The sequence below is a fragment of the Carcharodon carcharias genome (assembly GCF_017639515.1).
Source record: "Carcharodon carcharias isolate sCarCar2 chromosome 27 unlocalized genomic scaffold, sCarCar2.pri SUPER_27_unloc_2, whole genome shotgun sequence".
Lineage (NCBI taxonomy): Eukaryota > Metazoa > Chordata > Chondrichthyes > Lamniformes > Lamnidae > Carcharodon > Carcharodon carcharias.
Genome location: NW_024470635.1, coordinates 697,242 through 711,361, shown reverse-complemented (window position 1 = coordinate 711,361; position 14,120 = coordinate 697,242).

The following is a 14,120-nucleotide window of genomic DNA, read 5'->3' as shown; positions in this document are numbered from 1 at the left end:
GTCAGTCATATCCAGGACTGAACCGTGTTCATTCGGGTCTATTTCTGCTGATGTTAATAAACTCCAGCCCAGTTATAGATGTCAATACTCTGGATAAGGTAAAATAAATCAGCTTTGTGTGAAGTACAGTGTGGTGAATGTTTTTAGTCTCGAACACACGTTAGTTCCTTTTGAAGTGCTCTCCCTCTCCCCTGTCTCCTCCATCCTCACCTCCAACAGAAAGTGTGAGGATTTGATGCAGATTCTTTGTCACTAAGGTTGAGACAATCCGATCAGCTGCCTCTGCTGCTTCCCTCCCTTCCACTAGCCCATCGGGACAAACTGTCTCTAAAGTTGTTCCTTGTTTGAGTCATGAACTCACAACTTTCTTTATTTTCTCCTCTATCTCCTCTCATACCTGAAATAAAAGCAAAATTCTGCAGATGCTGGAAATCCAAATAAAAACAGAAAATGCTGGAAAAGCTCAGGAGGTTAGCATCTCTAGAGAGACAGACAGAGTTATCATTTTGAGTCTTGAGTGGTCTTGACAGGGTGGATGTGGAGAGAATGTTTCCTCTTGTGGGAGAATCTAGAACCAGGAGTCACTGTTTAAAAATGAGGGGTCTCCCATTTAAGACAGAGATGAGGAGAATTTGTTTTTCTCAGAGGGTCGTGAGTCTTTGGAACTCTCTTCCTCAAAAGGTGTTGGAAGCAGAGTTTTTGGATATATTTAAGACAGAGGAAGATAGATTCTTGATTAACAAGGGTGTGAAAGGTTACTTGGTGTAGGCAGGAATGCGGGGTTGAGATTACAATCAGATTAGCCATGATCTTATTAAATGGTGGAACAGGCTTGAGGGGCCGAGTGGCCTATTCCTGCTCCTAATTTGTCAAATGTTTGTATGACTCTTCTACAGAGCTGGAGAGGTTGAAATGTGATGGAATTAATGCTGCTGAAAATGGAGGTGGTGGGGGTGGGGGGATGGGGTGGGTTACTGGAGCAAAATAGAAGATCAAGGATTGGTTGGAAGTCAGGAATGAGTAAATGACTAAGATGTCCTGGACAGAACTCAAAGGGAGTGATAATGATACTATTAAAGACAAACGCAGGTGTTAATAGCAGCACATGGGTAGAGCTCCGGAATAGGAAGGGTGCAGTCACAATATTGGGGGTTTACTATAGGCCTCCCAATTGCCCGTGGAAGATTAAGGAACAGTTATGTAGGCAGATTTTGGAAAGATGTAAAACCAATAGGGTTGTTGTGGTGGGTGATTTTAACTTTCTCTATATTGACTGGGAATCACTTAGTGCTAGGGGTTTGGATGGTGCAGAATTTGTAAGGTTCATCCAGGAGGGCTTCCTAAGACAATATGTAGATAGTCCAATGAGGGAAGGGGCAATACTGGACCTGGTATTAGGGAATGAACCCGGCCAGGTGGTTGAAGTTTCAGTAGGGGAGCATTTTGGGAAAAGTGACCATAATTCAGTAAGTTTCAAGGTATTGGTGGATAAGCATAATGAGTCCTCGGGTTAAGGTGCTTAATTGGGGGAAGGCTATTTATAACAATATTAGGCAGGAACTGAGGAGTCTAGACTGGAGGCAGATGTTTGAGGGCAAATCAACAACTGACATGTGGGGGGCTTTCAAACGTCAGTTGATAAGAATACAGGACTGGCATGTTCCTGCTAGGATGAAGGATAAGCATGGCAAATTTCAGGAACCTTGGATAACGAAGGATATTGTGAGATTAGTCAAAAAGAAAAGGGAAGCATTCATAAGGGCTGGAAGACTGGGAACAGATGAAGCCCGTGGAGAATATAAAGAAAGTAGGAAGAAACTTAAGCAAGGAGTCAGGAGGGATAAAAGGGGTCATGAAAAGTCACTGGCAACCAGGATTAAGGAAAATCCCAAGGCCTTTTATACTTATGTAAAAAGCAAGAGGGTAGCCAGGGAAAGGGTAGGCCCACTCAGGGACAGAGGTGGGAATCTGTGTGTGGAGCCAGAAGAAATGGGAGAGATACTAAATGAACACTTCTCATCAGTATTCACCAAAGAGAAGGACTTAGCGGTTGATTTGTCTAGGGAAGAGTGTGTAGATAGCCTGGATTATGTTGAGATCAAAAAAGAGGAGTGTTAGGCTTCTTGAAGAATATTAAGGTGGATAAGTCCCCAGAGCCAGATAGGATCTACCCCAGAGTACTGAGGGAGGCAAGGGAGGAGATTGCTGGGGCCTTGCCAGAAATCTTTGTATCCTCACTGGCAACAGGTGAGGTCCTAGAGCACTGGAGAATGGCCAATGTTGTTCCATTGTTTAAGAAGGGTAGCAGGGATAATCCAGGAAATTACAGGCCGGTGAGCCTTACGTCAGTGGTAGGGCAATTATTGGAGAAGATTCTTCGTGACAGGATTTACTACCATTTGGAAGCAAATGGGCATATTAGTGAGAGGCAGCATGGTTTTGTGAAGGGGAGGTCATGTCTCACTAACTTGATCAAGTTTTTTGAGGAAGTGACAAAGATGATTGACGATGGAAGGGCAGTGGATGTTATATACGTGGATTTCAATAAGGCCTTTGACAAGGTCCCTCATGGCAGACTGGTACAGAAGGTAAAGTCGCATGGGATCAGAAGTGAGCTGGCAAGATGAATACAGAATTGGCTTGGTCATGGAAGACAGACGGTAGCAGTGGAAGGGTGCTTTTCTGAATGGAGAGCTGTGATTAGTGGTGTTCCACAGGGATCAGTGCTGGGACCTTTGCTGTTTGTAGTATACATAAATGATTTGGAGGAAAATGTAACTGGGCTAATTAGTAAGTTTGCAGAAGACACTAAGGTTGGAGGAGTTGCAGATAGTAAAGAGAATTGTCAAAGGATACAACGGGATATAGATTGGTTGGAGACTTGGGCGGAGAAATGGCAGATGGGGTTTAATCCGGACAAATGTGAGGTAATGCATTTTGGAAGGTCTAATACAAGCAGGAATTATACGGTAAATGGCAGAACACTTAAGTGCATTGACGGGCAGAGGGATCTGGGTGTACAGGTCCACAGGTCACTGAAAGTGGCAACGCAGGTGGATAAGGTAGTCAGGAAAGCATATGGCATGCTTGCCTTCATCGGCAGCTATATTGAGTATAAAAGCTGGGAAGTCATGCTGCAGCTGTATAGAACCTTGGTTAGGCCACACTTGGAATATTGCGGGCAATTTTGGTCGCCACATTACCAGAAGGATATGGAGGCATTGGAGAGAGTGCAGAGGAGGTTTACGAGGATGCTATTAGCTATGAGAAGAGGTTGGAGAAACTCAGATTGTTCTCACTAGAGCGACGGAGATTGAGGGGCGACTTGATAGAAGATTACAAAATTATGAGTGGCATGGACAGAGCAGATAGTCAGAAGCTTTTTCCCAGGGTGGAAGAGTCAATTACTAGGAGACATAGATTAAAGGTGAGAGGAGAAAACTATAAAGGTGATGTGCGGGACAAGTTTTTTACGCAGAGGGTAGTGAATGTCTGGAATTTGCTGCCAGAGGAGGTGGTGGAAGCAGGTACGATGGTGGTGTTTAAGAGGCAGCTTGACAAATATATGAATAGGATGGGAGTAGAGGGATACGGACCCCAGAAGTGCAAAATATTTTAGTTGATGGGCAATATGATCAGCGCAGACTTGGAGGGCGGAAGGGCCTTTTCCTGTGCTGTACTTTTCTTTGTTCTTTATATAGATAATCATGTCTGAAAGCAAGATAGCAGAATGTGTTAATAGCAGAACAATGGTCAGCATTTTCTGAGAGAAAAACATGAGAACAAGGTACAGACTGGCACGTGGCAGGAGGAGGTGGGTGGAAAGAAAATCAGCATGGAGGACAGAGTTCATGGTCTGAAATTGTTGAACTCAATGTTAAGTCCAGAACGCTGTTAGGTGCCTAATTGAAAGATGAGCTCCCTTTCCTCCAGTTTGTATTTGGCTTCACTGGAACATTGTAGCTGGCTGAGGCTGAAGGCTTGCTCTCATGCTCATGTTGCTGTCCTCGGCCTGCTACACTGTCCCAGTAAAGATTTTGACGTTATGTCTGGGTTGAGTTTCCTGTGTGAAAATCTTCCCTCTCAAAGATCCTATAAAAGGAGTTTACAAAAGGCAGTAAAGGGTATAAATTCAGAGCAGACAATTCTAGTTTCTTCCCCTTTTATAATTTTGACATGGGATGCGGGTGTGACTGGCGAGGCAAGTATTTGTTGTCCCATCTCTAATTGCCCTTGAGAAGGTTGTGGTGAGATACATTCTTGAGTTGCTGCAGTCCACAGGTTCACACTTGAGACCATTCACCTGCTCCAAGTGTGGGAAGGAATTCACTCAATCATCCCACCTGCTGAGACACCAGGGAGTTCAGAAGTGGCTGCTAGGAAAGGAATTCCAGAATGTTGATTCTGTGACTGAAGAAATGCCGATATATATCAGAGTCTGACTTATGATGGAAGAATGGAGATTGATGAAGCAGCTGAAGATGGTTGGTCCAAGGATACTACCCTGAGGAACTCCTGCAGTGATCCTCGGGACTGAAATAATTGACCTCCAACAACCACAACCATCTTCCTTTGAATGAGGTATTACTCCAGTTTCCCATCCTGATTTCCATTGTGTACAATTTTACTGGGGGACCTGAATGCCATAATCAGTCAAATGCTGCCATGATTTTAATGGTCATCATTCTTACCTCACTTCCAGAATTCAGCTCTTTGGTCCATGTTTTGACTAAGGCTGTAATGAAATCAGGAGCTGTGTGGCTCTGCTGGAACCCAAATTGAATATCAGTGAGCAGGATTTTGGTGAGTAAGAAACTAGAATTAGAAGAACGGTGAGTTTTTAAATTCTGAGACTGATACAGCTCTTAAGGAGGACATTCAGCCCATTGTATCTGTGCTGGCCCTTTCTTGCCCTTTCCTCCAGGTGTGCAAAATTTTCCAATTGAAGAATTTATCAGTTTTGAAAGTGATGATTGAATTTGCTTACACCACCGTTTCATGTATTGAATTCCAGATCATAAGAAATCAATGCAGAATGATATATCTCATGTCATATCTTCTAATGTTGCCAATTATCTTAAGCTTGAGCTGCCTCCTTACCAATCCCTCTGGCACTGGAAACAGTCTCTCCTTTTTAAGAGTTGGAGACTAGCAGAAGTTCACGGAGACAGGGGTGGGCGAGGTAGTGGAGAGAATTGAACAGAAGAATAAGAATTTTAAAGGCTTCAGCCAACAGACACCACCCCCAGTGCACAGTGTGCTTCACAATTAACAGAACAGATGCCCTTTTAAACAATGAATGTGCAGAAGGGTGAGAGTTTGTTCATCTAAATATCACAAATGGATGCAGAGTGAGGGGAAATCAATCTCGGTATTTTTAATTAACAGCAACATGGAAAAAGGGCAATGAATGATCTTTAAAAACCTGATCCACTTGGTACTGAAGTGTTTGAAATTCATAATCGGAACTCCAGAAAAAACAAAATACTGACAAATATTGAACTGATTTATTAATAAAAGAAATCTCGAGTTAATTTTGAAAAGATAAATTTCATTACCAGGGGTTCAGACTGACTCACTTGATTGGTCAACACAAGTCCATCCCTCCAGACCCGAGATATGTTCCAGAACTCGTTGCTCCCTTGGTCCGCCAGAACTCGTTGCTCCCTTGGTCCGCCAGCCTCTGAGCTTCTCTTCCTGTTGGTTTGCATCACAATCTAACCCCCCTCAGCAACATTACACTGTCAGATGGAGCTCAGGGATTGGGAGGAAGAAAAGAACTGAGACAATGAACCTGAGTTATGGAAATGTAAAGAGATAAAAATGATGTTATTTTAAAAGAAACCCATTCCAATATAATCAAATGAATTGTCACGATGAATATATTCATTTTGCGAGAGACCAGGAGGGAGTGGGAGTGGATAATGTTCACTGCTTTATACCATTCTACTTTTCTGCGATTATGACCCATGAATTTCCTCTACATATATTAAATTGTATGAGATAAATGGCGATCAACCTACGCAGAATACAGCCCAGCACCATCAGAACAGCAGAACCGCGTAGGCATGGGAAAACCCCCAACCCCACCACACACCCCTCGCCTCCCCTGATGGCCGGCTGCATGCCCGGCGCTTGTGCGGTTCAGCTTCAGGAAGATGATCGGGGACGAATGCAGACTCAGTAACAGTGAATAAATAATTGTAAACACAAAACACTGCAGATGCTGAAAATCTGAAATATGTACAGTAATACAGGCTTGAAACGTTAACTCTGTTTCTCACTCCACAGATGCTGTCAGATCTGCTGGGTTTTTCCAGCATTTCGTGCTTTCATATTATGTTATATGTTAGGAATAATTAGAAACGATTGGGGAGCTCCAATGGCAGGGATCTTACCCAGCATTCCCCGCGATGGAAGATGTCCCCTATTTCGACAACAGGGGACATGTGCGCATGCGCATCGCCGCCCAGTGTTCTGGGCATGCGCAGGTTAAGCGACGACGATGATGAGACGCTTGTTTGTTGCTCGGCAGCCGGTAAGAGGCGGGACGGAGGGGAAGGTTCATTAAAACCCACAAACCCCAGTAAGATCCTGCTTCTCCGAGGCTTTTACCCGGGAGCAGGCCCAGGTTAGCGGCCGCCATCTTGTTCCAGCGGGGATCAGGGAGAATGCGCGGCCATCTTGGTGACGCAACAGAGAGTGGGCGGGGCCTCATGGTCCCAGTGACCAGGGGAGAAATGATTGATTCAGGCAAAATACTGCGGATGCTGGAAACCTGACACAAAAACAAAAAATGCTGGAAAAACTCAACAGGTCTGACAGCATCTGTCGAGAGAAGGACAGTGTTAACGTTCAGAGTCCGTTTGACTCTTCTTCAGAGAAATGATTGATTCTTTGATTTTATTCTCACTCTTCACACAGGGGCTGGAGAACTGAACCCAGTTACAGTAGAGAGAGGGAACAATCGGAGTAGAGGAAATAAATGGTTGAGATGGTGTGATGTGTTTGGATTTCAGCACAGGAGAAGCAACTGTGTGTGGGACAGGGATTTACAGCGTTGGGGGAGCAAAGGAGGAGAAATGTTGGATGAAAATTAGAATTGTTTGTTCAGAATTTATAGCCTGTGATGACTTTTGTAAACACATTTTACAGGGTAATTTGAAGGGGAGGATTTACTGACTGGAAACTCAAGCCAAACATGACATCCACATCTCACAGAGTCACTCGATTCATCAGGACCTGAATCAGCCTTTGAATGTGTCAGGAGAACTGTTTGTCTATTCTGTTGGAGGGAAAATATTTCAAACATCAGTGTGACTGGAAAGGCACCAAGGCGCACGCACACATTGGAGTGAATTGACTGTGGAAAACACTTTAATGACTTACACAGCCTGAAGAAACATCACATCATTAACAGCAGGGAGAAAGCATGCATGTGTTTTGTGTGTGGACAAGGCTTTAATTGATTGTCCAAACTGGAGAAACTAAAGGACAGTGGTACCATGGAGAAACTGTGGAAATGTGGGGACTGTAGGAAGGGATTCAATTATCCATCCCTGTTGAGAAACCATCAACGCATTCCCGCAGGGGAGAAGCCATTATTCACCTGTTCCATGTGTGGGAAGGGATTCACTCAGTCATCCAGCCTCATGATACAGCAGCGAATTCACATTGAAGAGAAATCATTCACCTGCTCTGTATGTGGGAATGGATTCACTCAGTTATCCAATCTGCTGACACACCAGCAAATTCACACTGAGGAGAGACCATTCACCTGCTCTGTGTGTGGGAAGAGATTCACTCGGTCAATCAGACTCATGTTACACCAGCAAATTCACTCTGAGGGCTGACCATTCAGCAGCACTTCCTGTGGAAAGAGGTTCACATCTCCACTTAATTTCAGTGCACACAAACATGTTCACACTGGGGAGAGGCCATTCGCCTGCTCCATGTGTGGGAAGGGATTCACTCAGTCATCCAGTCTGCTGAGACACCAGCGAGGGGAAGCCATTCACCTGCACTTCCTGTGGAAAAAGGTTCCAGCCTTCTTCTGTTCTCAGTGCACACCAATAAGTTCACACTGGGAAGAGACCAATCACCTACTCTGGGTGTGGGAAGGGATTCACTCAGTCACAATATTTGCTCAGAAAGCGAATTTTCAAGTGTGTAGTGGTTGGATTCTTCTGTTAATTGTGTCCAGGTTAATGGTCTGACAATATTGTTACTGCCGCACCTTAATGACCTTCTCCTTCTCTGTTGGGAGGTAGGATCCATTCCATAGGACACGAATAATGCAAGAATGATCACAATGTACAAAAAGAAAGGTGACAGAGGAGATTGCCACAGCTACAGGGACATCTCACTCCTCAGCATCACAGGGACAACCTTCACTAGGGTCAGGCTTAAAAGACTCCATCTATTTGCAGACCGAGTGTATCCAGAAGCACAGTGCGGTTTCTGTGCTGGCAGATCTACAGTGGACATGATCTTCTCCATACGCCAGCTACAAGAGAAGTGTAGGGAACAGGATAAACCTCTTTACCTTACTTTACTAGATCTCACTAAAGAATTCAACTCCGCCAGCAGGGCAGGACTGTAGAAGATATTAGAGAAACTTGACTGTCCACCAAAGCTGCTCAGTATCATCCAGTCCTTTCATGACAACAGGCCGTGAACTGTACAAGTTCATGGCAGAATTTCTGACAGTTTCAGGGTTGAAGAATGAAATGAAACAGACACCAACACTGAAAACAAGAACCCACAATGAGACCAGATAAACACGAATAACAATAACTTCTGTCAGGGAGATAGAAAAGGGAGATATGACATTGAATGATGAGATAAGTAAAGAGATATGTGCATTTAAAGTCGAGAAAGGGATTGGATTAAATCAGTGCTTCCCAAAATTTTTCCCAGCGTGACCCCATTTTAATGATTCAGCTGCATGTGATCCCAGATTGAAATTTGTTGAGGGGTGTGAGAGTTGTTGAGCAGGAGATGGGTGCGGAAGGCTGGGGATGATTATTAACAGATTATTAATGTGTTTGGACTCTGATTATCAATATACTAGCATCCTGATTATTAATCTTATCAGATTATGATTATTGACACAATTAGCAAATGACTATAATGTAATAGGACCCTGATTATTGATTCAATAGGAATCTGATAGTTCATTGAAATAATTCTGATTATTAATGTATTCACATCCTGATTATTGCTGCAATAGGCAGCCTCCTTAATGCAGTTGGAATCATGTTATTAATGTAATTAGATGCTGATTATTAATGTAAAAGGACTCTGATTATTAATGTAATAATTATTAATTATTGATTATTAATGTAATACGATGCTGATTCTTTATGTAATAGGTCACTGATTAATAATGTAATAGGACACTGACTATGAATGTAATCAGGCACTGATTATTCGTGTCATTAGATCCTGATTATTAATATAATAGGACACTGATTATACATGCAACTGGATGTTGTTAGTATATATCTGAAAACTGATGTGGTGCTTTTGGATGATGTCACCGAGTGGCAGCATGTAGATGAGAAATAGGGGCCAAGGATAGATCCTTGGGGGACACCAAGTACAAGACTTTGGAGGGGAAGGGGAGGTTGGAAATGGGTGGGTATTTTGCAAAGACAGTGGGGTCAAAATTGTTTTTATCAGGATGGTTGATGATGATGGATTTAAAGGTGAGAGGGACAGTACCAGAAGGGAGAGAGAACTATTAACAATATCAGCTCACATGGAGAAGTTGGGTGATCCGCAGTTTAGTGGGAATGGGGTCAATGGAGCAGAAGTTGGGTCTCATCAACAAGATGAGCATTGAGAGGGCATGAGGGGATATGGGGAGAAAGGTGTGGAATCACGGCTAGGACAAGAGGGATTGTCCCAGTGGGTTAGTGGAAGGGAGGGAAGCAGCAGAGGCAGCTGATCAGATTGTCTCAATCTTAGTGACAAAGAAGCTCCATGAGCTCCTCACACTTATTGTTGGAGGTGAGGATGGAGGAGACAGTGGAGCGGGAGAGCCCTTCAAAGCAGGTGAATGGTCTCTCCCCAGAATGAACTCACTGGAGTCTCAGCAGGTGGGACGATTGAGTGAATCCCTTCCCACACTCAGAGCAGGTAAATGGTCTCTCCTGGTGAGAACACGTTGATGGTTCCTCAGTTCCCTGAACGTTTATAACACTTCCCGCAGTCTGGACATTTAAAGGCAGAGGTGAAACAGAGCAATGGATGGACATGGATTCAGATCCACAGTAAAGAAGTCACACCAGTTCCAGAGTCATGGAACCTCTCACAGATGCAGAGCATAGAACTAAAAGATCAAAGTTGTAGCTGAATGGTGAAAAATAGTCACCCCAAGAACAATTCCACTGTTTTCAAATTTAAACTCTCCTGCTGGAGCCTGCAGCTGGAAAGATATCAGAAGCACCGGAGTCAGAGAAAAATCACCCAGTTGAGGAAATACCTGGGGAGGGGGATGATGTCACCATGTAATTGTCGGTGTGTGATGATGTCACAGTGTAACTGTCAATGTGTGATGATGTCACACACACGAACACATTACATCTGGGTCTGTGCAAACCAGTGATCACCACACATGAAGGATGTGAGGGAGCTGAGGTTTATGTGAGATAGTTAAAGAAAAACTGTTTCCATTAACTGATTGTAAAAGGATTATGGGACACAGTTTAAAGATTTTGGGCAAGATATACAGGAGGATGTGAGGAAGAATTTTTACACACTGAGTGGTGTCAATGTTTAACTCAAGAGACCAATAATATCCAGGTCCTGATGAATCGAGTGATTCTCGCAGACTCTGATGTGATGCTTGACTTGAGTTTCCCATCTGCAAAACTTCATCTTCTGGTATCCTGTAAAGGGAGTTTAAAAGATCCATCATTGTAAGTCCAGGATAGAAAGTGGGAAGGGACAAATATTTCTCTTGGTTTGAGTTTGCTGTGTATAACTTCTCAATTTCTAACCCCCTATAAGAGGAGTTTCCAAAATCCATCCCTGTCAGTCCAGGATAGAAATTCACAATATGCTTTCCTCCTGCTACCTGGACCAGGATGACCGCGCATGCGCCCTGCTGCACATTGCCCCCTATAAAGATGGTGGCCTGGCGAAGAGAGAAATCCAGAATTTTTTGGCTCGTTTTCTGCGAACACAAGACTGGTGCCTTATTATTTGTGGTCTGCGGCCTGCACTGTGTCTTTATGAAGCCTCCCTGCCCACTCTGCTGGCTCCATTCCTCCTCACACACCCACTAACCCTGTTAGTTTGCTCCACACGACATTCTCTCAACCGCTCTGAGCAGCTTCAGTCACAAACCAGCAATGCGCATGCTCATGAAACAGAACGCAATGCGCATGTGCCGGGCGCTGCTGTGAGGAGAGGGCACGTTCTGTCCCACAGCGAATGCTGGGTGAGTGCTCCGCCATTGAAAGGTGAAAATGTGGAATCAACTATGTCGTATAATCAGAACTCGATGGATACCGAGGGGGCATGATATAAAATTGTTCAATTGAATTAATTCATGCTGCGACAGAAGTGCTCTGGAATTCAACATATTTTTTTCCAGGATGCAATGAACAAACTCCCACAGTTAGATCTGAACTCAATGAAGTCTCAGCAGATGGGGTGAGATTGTGATTCTTTATTCCCCATACATGGTACATTTAAATCGTGTCTTGCCAGTAGCAGCGCTCTGGTTGTGGAGCAAATCCTTTGAACTTTTAAAGTTGGAGTTTTTTTATTCATTCATGGGATATGGGCTTCACTGGCTGGGCCAGCATTTATTGCCCATTCCTAGTTACCCTTGATAAAATGGTGGTGAGCTGCCTTCTTGAACTGCTGCAGTTCATGTGGCGTTGGTATACCCACAGTGCTGTTAGGAAGTGAGTTCCAGGATTTTAACCCAGTGACAGTGAAGGAATGGCAATAAATTTCCAAGTTAGGATGGTGAGTGACTTGGAGGAGAACTTCCAGTTGGTGGTGTTCCCATCTATATGTGCTGCCCTTGTCCTTCTAGATGGTAGTGGTTGTGGGTTTGGAAGGTGCTGTTGAAAGCGCCTTGGTGAATTCCTGCAGTGCATCTTGTAGATGATACACGCTGTTGCTACTGCACATCGGTGGTGGAGGGAGTGAATGTTTGTGGATGTGGGGCCAATCAAGAAGGCAGCTTTGTCCCGGACGGTGTCAAGCTTCTTGAGTGTTGCGGGAGCTGCACTCGTCCAAGCAAGTGGTGATTATTCCATCACACTCCTGACTTGTGCCTTGTAGATGGTGGACAGGCTTTGGGGGAGTGAGGAGATGTGTTTCTCATCACACAATCCCTAGCCCCTGATCTGTTCTTGTAGCCACAGTATTTATATGGCTAGTCCAGTTCAGTTTCTGGTCAAAGGTAACCCCCAGGATGTTGACAATGGAGGATCAGTGATGGTAATGCCATTGAACATCAAGGGCCGTTGGATGGATTTTTTTTTTTTGGAGTTGGCCATTGCCTGACACTTGTGTAGCATGAATGTTACTTGCCACTTGTCAGCCCAAGCCAGGATATTGTCCAATCTTGTTGCATTTGGCCATGTACTTCTGCAGTATCTGAGGAATCGTGAATGGTGCTGAACATCATGCATCATCAGTGAACATCCCCACTTCTGACCTTATGGTGGAAGGAAGGTCATTGATGAAGTAGTTAAAGATGGTTGGGCCGAGGACACTACTCCAAGGAACTCCCTTGGTGATGTCCTGGAGCTGAGATGATTGACCTCTAACAACCACAACCATCTTCCTTCGTGTTAATTATGACTCTAAGCAGCAGAGAGTTTCCCCCCGATTCCCATTGACTCCAGTTTTATTCGGGCTCCTTGATGCCAGACTCTGTCAAATGCAATCTTGATATCAAGGGCAGTCATGCTCACCTCATCTCGGGGATGCAGCTCTTTTGTCTATGTTTGATCCAAGGCTGCAATGAAGTCAAGAGCTGAGTGTCCTTGTCGGAAACCAAACTGGACGTCAGTGAACAGGGTATTGCTAAGCAAGTGCCGCTTGATAGCACTGTTGATGACCACTTCCATTACTTTACTGACGATGGAGAGTAGACCGATGGGGCGGTAATTGGCTGGGTTGGATTTGTCCTGCTTTTTGTGTACCGGACATACCTGGGCAATTTTCCACATAGCCGGGTAGATGCCAGTGTTGTAGCTGTACTGAAACAGCTTGGCTAGGGGTGCAGCAATTTCTGGAGCACAAGTCTTCAGTACTATTGCCAGAATATTGTCAGGCCCCATAGCCTTTGCAGTATCCAGTGCCCTCAGCCATTTCTTGCTATCACGTGGAGTGAATCAAATTAGATGAAGACTGACATCTGTGATGCTGGGGATCTCCCGAGGAGGCCAAGATAGATCATCCACTAGGCACTACGGGCTGAAGATTGTAGCAAATGCTTCAGCTTTATCTTTTGCACAGGTATACTTGGCTCCTCCATCATTGAGGATGGGGATATTTGTGGAGCCTCCTCCTCCAGTGAGTTGTTTAATTGTTCAGCACAATTTACAACTGGATGTGGTAGGACTACCGAGCTTAATCTGATCGGTTGGTTGTGGGATTGCTTTGCTCTGTCTATCACTTGCTACTTTTGCAGTTTGGAACACAAGTAGTCATGTGTTATAGCTTCACGAGGTTGACGTCTCATTTTTATGTATGCCTGGTTCTGCTCCTGGCATGCCCTCCTGCACTGTTCATTGAACCAGAGTTGGTCCCCTGGCTTGATGATAATGGCTGAGTGGGGGATATGCTGGACCATGAGGCTCCAGATTGTGTTCAAGTACAATTCTACTGCTGCTCATGGCCCACAGCGCCTCATGGAGGTCCAGCCTTGATTTGCTACATCTGTTCAAAATCTATCCCATTGAGCATAGTGGTAGTGCCACACAACATGATGGAGGGTATTTTCATTGTGAAGGCGGGACTTCATCTCCAGAATGACTGTGCGGTGGCCACTCCTACTGATACTGACGTGGACAGATGCATCTGTGGCCGGCAGGTTTGTGAGAATGAGGTCAAGTATGTGGGAAAACAGGTGGGAAAACTAAATA